We start from the raw sequence: 13,943 nt of genomic DNA on the forward strand, positions 1-13,943 counted from the left end.
TGGTGCTCAGGTATTTTGGTGCTATGGGAACCATATAAGCAAGTACCTTATAGCACCTGTTTTTGCAATGCTAGGTCCTGAGGTTGGGACTCACCCTTGAGGTAGTGTATAAGGACAAACCATCCTGGGGAATTTTGAAGAATTTTAGATTGCATTAGTTATAACCTGAATTGTTTTTCCTTTTTTGGGGTCTAGCTCAAGGGAATCTTGTCACAATGGTGACATCTTTAGTCATAAAACTTTGTGGACTTTTCTCCCCTGAAAATCAATTTTGTTATGAAAAATGTTGTTCAAAATGCAAGACTTGTGAAATTTTGACCAGCTGTAACTTTAACTTCCCCCCGATGTCTGTATTCCTGGACTCGTGGTACTAATGGTTTGGCTACATGAGAAATGTTTCCAGTTATACCAGTATAACTATACTGTATAATTATACCAGAATAGCAATAGCAGTTTAATTCCCCATATGGATGCTTTTATTCTGGAATAAGAACAGCTCTTTTCACCTTAGCTTAAACCCCTTCCATAATGGCATAAACTAAACTGGAAAAAGGCTCCTCTTATACTGGAATAAGTGTGTCCACACCAGGAATTATACTAGTATAACCATAGCACTTTAAACTCACATGTTGCCTTACACCTCTATAGCTTCCCAGTGCAGATAAGCCTAAAGAGTGCACACTATCCAACCTCTGCAGTGAATGAGACAGGGATCCTCCCAACCCTAGCCTCCTTCACCATCAGCTTGCACGCTCTATTTTGTAAATTACACATCTAATACGTTAACACACATGTGGGGCCCATCCAGAATGCTGGGTATCAATACAGTGCCTTGCATCCTAAAGGGCTTGCAAAGTATTATACATGCAGTACAACACCAGTGAGTGCCTCTAGCCACAAACACACAGCACAAGAGTGTCTGGGGGGAGATAAATACCAGTGAAGGAGCATCCCTCCTTTGCTTGTGAGAAGTGCCATGGAACTCACAATGCCCACACAGGGCATATGGGATTTCCGCTTTTGAGGTCTCATCTGAAAGACCCTCCCTCGCACCACCAAGCAACCATCATTGTATTCCATTTATTTATATCAGAAGGAAGAGGCAATATAATGAACCCAGCCAGGATATAGACTCTATCTACACTTGTGTGCATAACTTAGTAGTGAATTGTGCAATGCTCCCATATGCTTCCCATACCCTTACCTGAGAGTCCCCATAAACTGTGCTGGATATGGGTATGATACTACATACACACGTATACCCTTGTCCATACTGCCGCTGTTATGTGACATTGGCGCTACCATCTTGGGCAGTATCCTGGGGTTGTGCATCTCATCAAGATGCTCTAGGAACCACTCTATAGTGTGGTATTGGTATTGTCCCCCACCTCTACACGTTTGCTGATGATCAGGAGCTGCCAGGCCCTCTCGGAGATCCAGAGCGGCCCAGCCCACTTCCAGCTTTTGAGGCCCCTAGCCATAATAAAAATAAAAAATGACGACACATGAAAACAAAATAAGGCACCAAAAAAGGAGTGAGACATAGTTGAACGGTGATAGTTCTTTACCTCCTTCAACACATTGAAGGTGCATTCACCTGAAGCCACTGATGCAGGCAAACTGACAAAAATACGCAATGCAATTGTGATATTAGGAAACTCATAGACTTTAAGGTCAGAAGGGACCATTATGATCATCTAGTCTGACCTCCTGCACAATGCAGGCCACAGAATCTCACCCACCCACTCCTGTAACAAACCCCTAACCTATGCCTGAGTTATTGAAGTCCTCAAATCGTGGTTTAAAGACCTCAAGGTACAGAAAATCCTCCAGCAAGTGACAAGTGCCCCACGCTTTAGAGGAAGGCGAAAAACCTCCAGGGCCTCTGCCAATCTGCCCTGGAGGAAAATTCCTTCCCGACCCCAAATATGGCGATCAGTTAAACCCTGAGCATGAGGGCAAGACTCACCAGCCAGCACCCAGGAAAGAATTCTCTGTAGTAACTCAGATCCCACCCCATCTAACGTCTCATCACAGACCATTGGGCATATTTACCTGCTAATAATCAAAGATCAATTAATTGCCAAAATTAGGCTATCCCATCATACCATCCCCTCCATAAACTTATCAAGCTTAGTCTTGAAGCCAGATATGTCTTTTACCCCCACTACTCCCCTTGGAAGGCTGTTCCAGAACTTCACTCCTCTAATGGTTAGAAACCTTCGTCTAATTTCAAGTCTAAACTTCCTAATGTCCAGTTTATATCCATTTGTTCTTGTGTCCACATTGGTACTAAGCTTAAATAATTCCTCTCCCTCCCTGATATTTATCCCTCTGATATATTTATAAAGAGCAATCATATCTCCCCTCAGCCTTCTTTTGGTTAGGCTAAACAAGTCAAGCTCTTTGAGTCTCCTTTCATAAGACAGGTTTTCCATTCCTTGGATCATCCTAGTAGCCCTTCTCTGCACCTGTTCCAGTTTGAATTCATCCTTCTTAAACATGGGAGACCAGAACTGCACACAATATTCCAGATGAGGTCTCACCAGTGCCTTGTATAACAGTACTAACATCTCCTTATCTTTACCGGAAATACCATGCCTGATGCATCCCAAGACCGCATTAGCTTTTTTAACGGCCATATCACATTGGCAGCTCATAGTCATCCTGTGATCAACCAATACTCCGAGGTCCTTCTCCTCCTCTGTTACTTCCAACTAATGTGTCCCCAATTTATAACCAAAATTCTTGTTATTAATCCCTAAATGCATGACCTTGTACTTTTCACTATTAAATTTCATCCTATTACTCCAGTTTACAAGGTCATCCAGATCTTCCTGTATGATATCCCGGTCCTTCTCTGTATTAGCAATACCTCCCAGCTTTGTGTCATCCGCAAACTTTATTAGCACATTCCCACTTTTTGTGCCAAGGTCAGTAATAAAAAGATTAAATAAGATTGGTCCCAAAACCGATCCTTGAGGAACTCCACTAGTAACCTCCATCCAGCCTGACAGTTCACCTTTCAGTATGACCCGTTGTAGTCTCCCCTTTAACCAGTTCCTTATCCACCTTTCAATTTTCATATTGATCCCCATCTTTTCCAATTTAGCTAATAATTCCCCATGTGGAACCATATTGAATGCCTTACTGAAATCGAGGTAAATTAGATCCACTGCATTTCCTTTGTCTAAAAAATCTGTTACCTTCTCAAAGAAGGAGATCAGGTTGGTTTGGCACGATCTACCTTTTGTAAAACCATGTTATATTTTGTCCCAATTACCATTGACCTCAATGTCCTTAACTACTTTCTCCTTCAAATTTTTTTCCAAGACCTTGCATACTACAGATGTCAAACTAACAGGCCTATAGTTACTCGGATCACTTTCCCCCCCCCCCCTTTTTTAAAAATAGGAACTATGTTAGCAATTCTCCAGTCGTACGGTACAACCCCTGAGTTTACTGATTCATTAAAAATTCTTGCTAATGGGCTTGCAATTTCATGTGCCAGTTCCTTTAATATTCTTGGATAAAGATTATCTGGGCCCCCCGATTTAGTCCCATTAAGCTGTTCGAGTTTGGCTTCTATCTCGGATGCGGTAATATCTACCTCCATATCCTCATTTGTCATCCTACCATTATCCCTAAGCTCCTCATTAGCCTCATTAAAGACTGAGGCAAAGTATTTGTTTAGATATTGGGCCATGCCTAGATTATCCTTAACCTCCACTCCATCCTCAGTGTTTAGCGGTCCCACTTCTTCTTTCTTTGTTTTCTTCTTATTTATATGGCTATAGAACCTTTTACTATTGGTTTTAATTCCCTTTGCAAGGTTCAACTCTACATGGCTTTTGGCTTTTCTCACTTTATCCCTACATGTTCTAACTTCAATAAGGTAGCTTTCCTTGCTAATCCCTCCCATCTTCCACTCCTTGTAGGCTTTCTGCTTTTTCTTAATCATCTCTCTGAGATGCTTGCTCATCCAGCTTGGTCTACAACTCCTGCCTATGAATTTTTTCCCCTTTCTTGGGATGCAGGCTTCTGATAGTTTCTGCAACTTTGACTTGAAGTAATTCCAGGCCTCCTCCGCCTTTAGAGCCACAAGTTCTTCAGTCCAATCCACTTCCCTAACTAATTTCCTTAATTCTTTAAAGTTAGCCCTTTTAAAATCAAAAACCCTAGTCCCAGATCTATTTTTGTTTATCCTTCCATCTAGTTTGAACTGAATTAGCTCATGATCACTCGAACCAAGGTTGTCCCCTACAACCATTTCTTCAATGAGGTCCTCACTACTCACCAAAACCAAATCTAAAATGGCATCTCCTCTTGTTGGTTCTTCAACTACTTGATAAAGGAATCCATCAGCTATCTCATCTAGGAAAATCTGAGCCCTATTATTATTACTAGCACTTGTCCTCCAGTCTATATCTGGGAAGTTAAAGTCTCCCATGATCACACAATTCCCATTAGTATTTACTTCATTAAAAAGATTAAAGAGGTCTCCATCCATATCCAAATCAGCTCCTGGTGGTCTATAGCACACCCTAAGCAGTATCTCAGGGGAGGCTCTAGTAGCTTTCTTCCCCAATGTGATTTTTGCCCAGACAGGCTCCATCTTATCCATTCCATCACTTCTTATTTCTTTACAGTCTACCTCATCATTGATATACAATGCTACTCCACTACCTTTGCCTTTATTTCTGTCTTTCCTAAACAGCACATACCCTTCAATACCTGTACTCTAGTCATCACTACTATTCCACCATGTTTCTGTTATCCCTATAATATCCGGTTTCACTTCCTGCACCAGTAGCTCTAGTTCCTTTATTTTGTTACCTAGGCTCCTCGCATTAGTGTACAAACATCTTAATTTTTGCCGTTTGGCTTCGCTCACATTCTTTACCCGACTAGGCACAGACATTCTACCGCCAGTATCACCTATTAGACTAGTATCTACACAATCCTTCCTCCTTACGTCCATTCTCATACCCACGGCTGTATCCTTTCTTACTTTGTTTTCTTCCTTCTCAATGTTAAATTCCGGCGTCAAGATTACCTGGCCATCTCCCAACCATCTCACCCCAATTCCTAGTTTAAAGCTCTCTTAATCAGTTGTGCCAGCCTCCATCCTAGAAGTCTATTTCCCTCCCTACTCAGGTGAAGTCCATCCCGAGAAAACAGTCCTCTGTCCATGAATGCCTCCCAGTGGCCATACATCCCAAAGCCCTCCTTATAGCACCACTGCCAGAGCCATCTGTTGATCACCATAATCTTGTCACACCTTTGTTGCCCTTCTCTAGGAACAGGCAGAATCCCACTGAAGATCACCTGAGCCTTGATTTCCTTAAGCGTCTTCCCCAGCCTGGCATAGTCTCCCTTGATACGTTCCAGCGAGAATCTAGCCGTATCATTTGTTCCCACATGAAGAACAATCAGCGGATTCTTTCCCGCTCCCGTTACGATCCTTTTCAGCCTCAGGTCCACATCCCGTATCTTAGCACCCGGTAGACAGCACACCCTTCTGTTCTCCGGATCAGCTCTAGTTACAGGCCTGTCTATTCTTCTCAGTAAGGAGTCCCCAATCATGTAGACCTGCCTTTTTCTGGTAACGGTGTGATTCTCCAGTCTATCCCCTGCTCCCTCTGGCTCCAAGTCCTCTTGAATCCTATTCACCCTTGCAATCCTCCGCAACCCATCCCGTATCCTCCTGGGGCTCATGTTTGGTGTTGTTATCTCCATTGACTCTTCCCCTCTTCTTACAGCACTAACTGCTCTTCTCTTCTCTTCTTCCTTGCCCTCTCACCTTCAGCGACCACCTGCTGTGCCCCTTCTTCATTTTCCAACTCTGCAAACCTGTTCCTGAGCTCTATTTCTCCTTCACTAGCCCGTCTCTTCCTCTGCCTGGTTCTCTTAGTCACATGCTTCCACTGTCCACTTTCCTCACCCAGCAGTCTCCCCTCAGAATTCTTTGGTCCTGTTTCCATCTGCAAGTCTGAGCTTTTTCCTTCAGCCTCCTCATGTCTTTGCTCCATCATCTGCTCGAACCCCCTTCTAAACTCGACCAGAGTTTTCGCCTGCATCTCCAATCCTCGGATCTTTTCTTCGATCAGCTCTATCAGGCGGCACTTCATGCAGACGAAACTCTTTTCAGATACCCCCTCCAGGATCATGTACATGCCACAGCTTCCACATCCAGTCATCCTCATTGTGTCTTCCACTGCTGCCTCTGTATCGGTCATAGCCTTCCCACCTAAAACCTGTTAGTCCGGGAAACACAAACCAAACCACCACCACCCACAGGAAAAACAAAACAAAACAAAAAAAACCACACAACAGGCACCAAAACACTGGCACAACACCACCCCCTCCCTTCATTAGCCTGTCTATTCCTCTGCCTGCCTCTTAGTCTCCCCCGCAAACTCCCTTTGCAAACTCCCACTGAAACTCCCCTGTTTACAGCTCTGTTTGCTGGCTCCTGTGCCGCTGCAGCTGTCTATGCCGCTGCCTGACTGTCTGGCTACCCCAGAGAGTCCAAGTTTGAGTATTTCTTTAAGCAATTCCTTTGGCTTGCAATCCAATTTAAAATTCATGGAATATATGTTTGAGGAAGATGATCTCGTCACTGAGATCTTTTGAGATTTATTTGTTGTACTGTTGCTGAAATTGTTCTGCTGTAGAAAGTAGATCTTCATTACTCAGTCTGTTGAACTGCCAAAGAAACCCTGAAAGGGTACAAATTAGTTGCAGTGACTCAAATTGACGTGTAAGACCTGATTGAATAGCGTCAATGATGACAAGGAAGACATTGACCCTATAATGCTGCTCGGCACTGGATTCAGTAGGTAAGTTGCAATTGGTGGAGAACTCAGATGAAATGCCAATATTCTATGCTACTAATTTGGACTCAGTCAGGATCCCATCCCATTGTTCACGAATCTGTTGAATGTCATTGATAAGACTTTCAGTGTTATCCCTCTCAACATCAAGTGTAGCATTGTGTGCTTTAATTACCAGATTAGTTTGATGGATCATTGTAAGTAGTTTCATCCACAAAGATGACATCAGAATACATTCAAATTTGGACCTGTGCTTCTCAATAGACTGAAGTTCAGTTCGAGCCTGTGCAGTGAGATTGAGCGATTCAAACTCATTTAAAGCCTTTCTCACTGAATTCAAATGCTGCGCAACTGGTTGAACACCATCAATCTGTGCAGACTGTCTAGTTTTGGACACCTCATGCAGTGAAACAGGAAGATATTGCTTCAGAATTTCCCACCTTTGTGGACTGTTACTGAACAGATTGTACATTTGCTGAACAGTTCCAAAGTAATTGCCTCCTTGCATGATTCAGCACAGTCAATACCTACAAGGTTTAGTGTGTGGTTTCCACAGCTGGAGAAAATACCGTTTGAATTATGCTCAAGCAGAACTGCTTGTACACCTTTGTACTTCCCGGCCATATTAGATCCATTGTCATAGGCTTGACCAATGCAGACTTGAAAATCTAATTTAAAACCTTCTAGAATTGCTAGTACTCAAGCAGCAATTTCTTTTCTTTTCCAGTTTTTCTCATGAAATTATCAAACAAAATAAACCTTCCTTCGATTGTAGACAGCTCAAAATTTTCAATCTTTAACATATCGAATTACCATAGTAGTCTGTTCCTTATGAGAACAATCTGGAGTGGCATCAACAATGATTGAAAAATACTTGGCATTTCAAATCTCATCAAGAATTGTTGTTTGTATGAATGACCCACATAGCTCAATAAACTTGTTTTGTATGCATGTGGAGGGATAATTGACTTGCATGTGCTTTTGACTCTCTTGCGATTCTCAAACACGATTAACATGCTTTGATAAAAGTGGGTCATATTTTCTGAGGAGCTCAAATATGCCTAGAAAGTTTCCATTTGCACGATCACCAGTACGTTGACTGGAACCAAAGAAAGCCAATCCCTGCTCAGAAAGAAAAAAGGATGACATGCAGGATGCGCTCAAGAAGTTTTTTCCAGTTTGTGTAGAGAGTTCAGTCAAGAGTAAATTCTCAACTGAACTTTCAGCTGATGCTGTCCTACTGGCTGATTTCCATGCAACATAGTTTTCTTTCAAGTATCAGAGGGGTAGCCGTGTTAGTCTGAATCTGTAAAAAGCAACAGAGGGTCCTGTGGCACCTTTAAGACTAACATCTTGCATCTGAAGAAGTGAGGTTCTTACCCACGAAAGCTTATGCTCCCAATACTTCTGTTAGTCTTAAAGGTGCCACAGGACCCTCTGTTGCTTTTTATAGTTTTCTTTGTGTGACAAACTCTCACGTGATGGTATTTGGTCTTTCATCTTCCTCCAACCTCTGTTGATGCTCCATCCTGATTGATCAGAGAGAACTGATGCATTTGCAGCACTTTTGTTCAAAATGAAGCATGGTGCACAGTACAGAGATTGTTTTTCCGTACTCCAGCATAGCCAGTCTCTTGTGCAGGTCTCACCATTTGGACGAGTTTTTGTCAGCAGACGAGTAGAGAAAGCATGATTATCAGCATCTCGTGGAATGTTACTTGGAATTTCAAAACAACTAATTTGAAGAAAAGATTGCATTTGGGCAGCATTGCTCTTGTCAATAATTCCAATGTCAGTCACAGTCAAACCTGTAGTACTCATGAATTGCTCTTGCTGCGTAAGATCTACATCTTCCTGTTGCTGTTGAGTTTCTTGATCGTACACAGGATCTTCTGCTGCATCTGTTACTGTTGGCACATCTCCTTCTTGCCTACTGTCCTCATGTTCAGGTATTGGCATTGAAATATCACCTGTTGCAGTTGTGGAGTTTTCATTATCTGTAGCATTGTTTGTTGGGTAAGGTGTGTTTTCCAGTGGTTTGAGAAATGAAGTTACTGGCTTTGAGCTCTTAGCTGCTGCTTCACTCAGTTGTTTTAGCTGTCTCTTGCTTGCACCACTTTCAAATCTCCTCTTCAGAGTGATCTATCTGGTCAATATGTAGCCTATCCACACTTAAAATATTCTGCTGCTTTTCATTCACAAGCAATAATTGCTGTATGTCGCTCTGGTCAGTCACTGTTTGAGTTGTGCATCAGGGTATGTACGTTCCAAGTTCCAAAGTTGAAAAGTTTCTTTCATTTTCGACCACTGAGGTGATGATCCTGCTGGATGTGTCTATCCAGCCAGGAAAAACAGAGGCAAGACTATTTTTAGGGTATTGTAGTTGACCTCACTCACCCCGGAGGAGGGAGGCCACTTGGTCCAGTCCTGTTTGGCCAGAACCACAGTCCGCAGGACAGTCTAGAGCCTCCAATGGGGTGGGGCGACTAAAACTGTCGTCACTTAAACCAAGGCTACAAGTGGGTTGGGGCCTGGGCTTGAAGGGGCTCAGGCAGCCAGCAAACAATACAGTCTTAGGTGGGTGTGTGGGATGGGAGGCCCCTTCTCCACAGCAGGAGCTTCCGAGTGCCAGGCAGGAGTTGGCCCCTCCACCAGGGTGAGGGCAGGGGGACGCAGGCCCACCCTACTCCACCGCATCCCAGCCCAGGTCCCTAGCAGGGGCAGGGTTGGCTGCCCCAGCATCAGCGGGGATCCAGCCACAACATGCCGACTCAGCCGCACCTGGCTTTGCAGCTGGTGGCACGATGGCTGCCCCTGGGCTACTTCCTGCCTCCCCAGGGGTTGGTACCTCTGGCCTTCAGGACTCGTCTGGCTCCTCAGGATACCCATCAGCGGGCACTCCAGGCCAGTCCTCGTCAGCGTCCAGGGCTTGGGCACAGCCAGGCATAGGGTCCCCTCCTGGCAGCTACAGAACAGGTGGAGCGTCCTTCTCCTCTGCAGGTTCTGCCCCCACTGGGCTGCAGGGCCGGCCTTTTATAGTTCCAGCCATGCCCCTGTACTTCCAGCGAGGGAGGCGGGGTGACCTAGGCTCCGCCTTCCAAGGGGAGTGTAGTGGACCCTCGCCCACCCCAGAGGAGGGAGACCACTCCGCCTCACTAGAGGTATCTTTTCTAACCCCCTCCCCATGTGGGGTGAGCAGAGTGGATCCTAAAAAGGACTGCTCAGTCATGGGTGCAGCTGCCGAGATGCTCGACCCGCCTCAATCCTCAAACAAGATGACTGTATCACACACCCACTGCCTGTGTGTCGGTCTGTAACTAGGAACTTCCAGATTTTACTGGCCTGTTCACGTCACTGCTCGCCACTGGACTTTTGACTTGTGCAAAAATGTTATTTTCCCAAAAAACTGGAAGATGCCTGTGCAGGACTTCTTTTAAAGTGGGGAGACTGGTGCACAACAGTCACCACACTATCCTTGACAGATACAGTACTTGAAACCAATGGCATGGACACCATGACAATTGGAAATCCTCTGTCTGCTGCAGCCTTCACCCACCTTCACAGCTTTTGTAACATTGCACAATGGAGGTGAAACTGTTGTGTAGTTATCCTCCGTCTGCTCTGCTGTTAGGGACTTCTTGAATCACACTTTGTCTGGAACCTCACCCTTGACCGTTCTGCCATGGGTAGCCCTAAGGGAGCACATGACTCCAGGCAGCATCACTCTCGGGGTCACTGAGACATGCAAGCCTCTCTACCACTACAATTCCGCTGGACTGGCCACTTTGTCTAGATGCCAGACCATCGCCTGTTTTCTCATCTGAAAGAAGGGCACTGTAACGCGGGTGGACAACGGAAGCGTTATAAGGACCTGCTGAAGGACAACCTAAAAAAGTGTAATATTGACATTGACACTTGGGAGACACTTGCCCAGGATCGCTTAAAATGGAGTGAAGTCCTACGTGATGGTCCCTTGTATTTTGAACTTGCTCGCCAACAAGCTGAAGAGGACAAGAGGCGCAGGAGGAAGGAGAGACTGGCTTCCAGTCATGGTCACCAGCCTCCTTCTGAGCCTGAAAACATCTGCACTCATTGTAATAGAACTTGTGGTTCAAGGATTGGCCTTATTAGCCATCTGAGAACCCATAACTCCCATGGAAGATGATCATACTCGGTAACGAGTGATCACCCTATCATCATCATCATCCTGCTGTAAATAAGTAGCTTATCTACACTTGAAATCTTCTATTGTAAACATGTACACAAATGCTGAAAAGACTTAAAACAAAGGAATACTAACTAAGAACACAAAATGAAACAGTCAGGTTATTATCCTTATCACTGAATCAAAACTCAAGCACGCAAGGTATAATATAACAGGCTGAGCTGAAGACAAAGGGATGACACATATAAAACACAGACATGAATACAGACAGAGGGATAATGTCCAAAAATTTCAAATGTGTCCTCATGAAACTCACTTTACAAGAGTCTCCTCACAAATTTTCATCTTGAATCTGGGCCTATAGACTATGAAAGCCTATGATGATGGCCAAGCTACCAAGCTAGGGCTCAACCAACCAACCAGTCACCTTTTAGCTACCATATGAAGATAATAATGAGGAATTCTCCCACATAAATTCCTTGATCAACTAGACGTAAAGCTACAAAGACACTAAAATGTAACAATTCTCTACCTTTCAACACGCACTTGATCCAGCACCAGCCACTAGTAGTGGTTTGTTTATATAATCAGCTGATCTGAGAGGACATGTTCATCACGGTCTAATCTTCTGCCATTGGAACTGATATTTTTATTAATATTTATGAACATTTTTAACTCTTTAATATGACAAAATCTATATCCATTAACAAAAAAATTCTTTTACCAAATCACATCTCTTATTTGCTTAAATTTGCACTCTAAGTTGAGAGTGTGTGTTACATTTTGGTCCGATAGGGATGCGCATAAAAACAAGTTGCAAAACTTATCAAATGCCAAAAAATTTAACAAGTGTCTAAATTTGAGGCCCCCTTTGAGCTTGAGGCCCAGGCCAAATGGCCCTCCTGACCCCCCCCCCCCCCCCGATTGGCCCTGGGAGCTGCTACATCACCTTTCACTGTTGTTCCATGCCTTCCACCGCATTTTGCATGGAACAACCAGCGGCGGAGCTGGATTGGCTCCCCCTCCTTATAGTGGGACAAATGGTTATATAGCAGAGTGGGCACTCAGCAGAATGCTGGATGGAATTTGGGCAGCATTTACTGCCATATTGAAAATGGCTGAATTTGAGGGACAGTGATGATTCATTCAGCTCCCGGTGTACAGAGATGGTGAATGCTGGTATTGTCATGGTGTGCCCTTTCAGTGACTCTTGCTTCTGGTGCAGGAAAACCAATACAGCATGGTGGAGGGGTTACATAGTTTTGGAACCCTGGGATGACTGGCAGTGGCCTCGAACTTCCACTTGAGGAAACAGACCTTCCTGGAGCTGTGTGAGGAGCGTGCAGGGTCGGCTCCAGGCACCAGTGAAGGAAGCAGGTGCCTGGGGCGGCCAATAGAAAGGGGCGGCACTTCGTCTGTTATTGGGGCAGCAATTCAGCGGCGGGTCCTTCAGTCCCTCTCTTCCATTTCGGCGGCACTTCAGAGGTAGCTCAATCGCTCCGCTTCAGTCTTCGGCGGCAGGTCCTTCACTCTCTCTCCTCCTCTTTGGCGGAACTTTGGCGGCAGCTCAATTGGGTGTTTCTTTTTTTTCTCTTTTTTTTTTTTTCCTGTCACTTGGGGCAGCAAAAAAGCTGGAGCCAGCCCTGGGAGCATGCACCAGAACACTTGAGTAGCAGAAGCTATATTGGTTCCCAAGCAGATGGCTATTGCCCTGTGGAAGCTGGCAACCCCAGACAGCTATAGGTGCATTGCAAACCACTGTGTGATTGAAAAGTCCACTGTCAGGGCAGGGGCTGTGCAGGTTTCTGAGACAGTTTAACACTCTGGTTTACCCATGGGTGGCTGCCATAAGAAAAATTCCAAAAATAATAGCTGGATTGCAGAGGATGGGGTTTCAAACTGTACAGAGGTCATCAATGGCATCCGTATCCAAATGCTTTGCCCACCAGAAGGGGCAAGTGAGTGGGTGACCCAAGAAGGTTACTACTGGCTTATTCTGCAAGGCTCAGTGCACAACGAAGGCAGATTCCTGAATATCGATGTGGGGAACCCTGGAGAGGTTCCTGGTGCCAGGGTGCTGAGGAGATCAGGATTGTACTTGAAGGGGGAGAGAAGGGAGTTTATTCCCCAGAAATGATATGGCTCGTGTGACAAAGTTCCTCCTCTATCTTGGTGGGTCCTGCGCTTATCAGCGGATTTTCTTTCCTCAGAGATTCACCATGTGGGTTGGGGAACAGCCCAGAGACCTTCCCCTCTGGAAGAACCCACAGTCTAGGTCAATTGGGAGGTTTGGGGGAACCCGGGCCCACCCTCTACTCCGGGTTCCAGCCCAGGGCCCTGTGGACTGCAGCTGTCTATAGTGCCTCCTGTAACAACTGCATGACAGCTACAACTCCCTGGGCTACTTCCCCATGGCCTCCAAAGAGGATGGAACTCAGCTGTTCTCAATGGTGGCAGATGACAGAACAAGGAGCAATGGTCTCAAGTTGCAGTGGGGGAGGTCTAGGTTGGATATTAGGAAACACTATTTCACTAGAAGGGTGGTGAAGCACTGGAATGCGTTACCTAGGGAGGTGGTGGAGTCTCCTTCCTTGGAGGTTTTTAAGGCCCGGCTTGACAAAGCCCTGGCTGGGATGATTTAGTTGGGAATTGGTCCTGCTTTGAGCAGGGGGTTGGACTAGATGACCTCCTGAGGTCCCTTCCAACCCTGATATTCTATGATTCCTTCAAACATTTTCCTTATTCTCACCACAGGACCTTCCTCCTGGTGTCTGATAACGCTTGTGCTTCTCAGTCCTCCAGCAGCACACCCTCTCACTCTCAGCTCCTTGCGCCTCTTGCTCCCAGCTCCTCACACTCGCACCACAAACTCAAGTGAGCTCCTTTTTAAAACCCGGGTGCCCTAATTAGCCTGCCTGCCTTAACTGGTTCTAGCAGGTTCC

This window comes from Terrapene carolina, unplaced genomic scaffold (assembly GCF_002925995.2).
Source record: "Terrapene carolina triunguis isolate 2854851 unplaced genomic scaffold, T_m_triunguis-2.0 Scaffold210, whole genome shotgun sequence".
NCBI lineage: Eukaryota > Metazoa > Chordata > Testudines > Emydidae > Terrapene > Terrapene triunguis.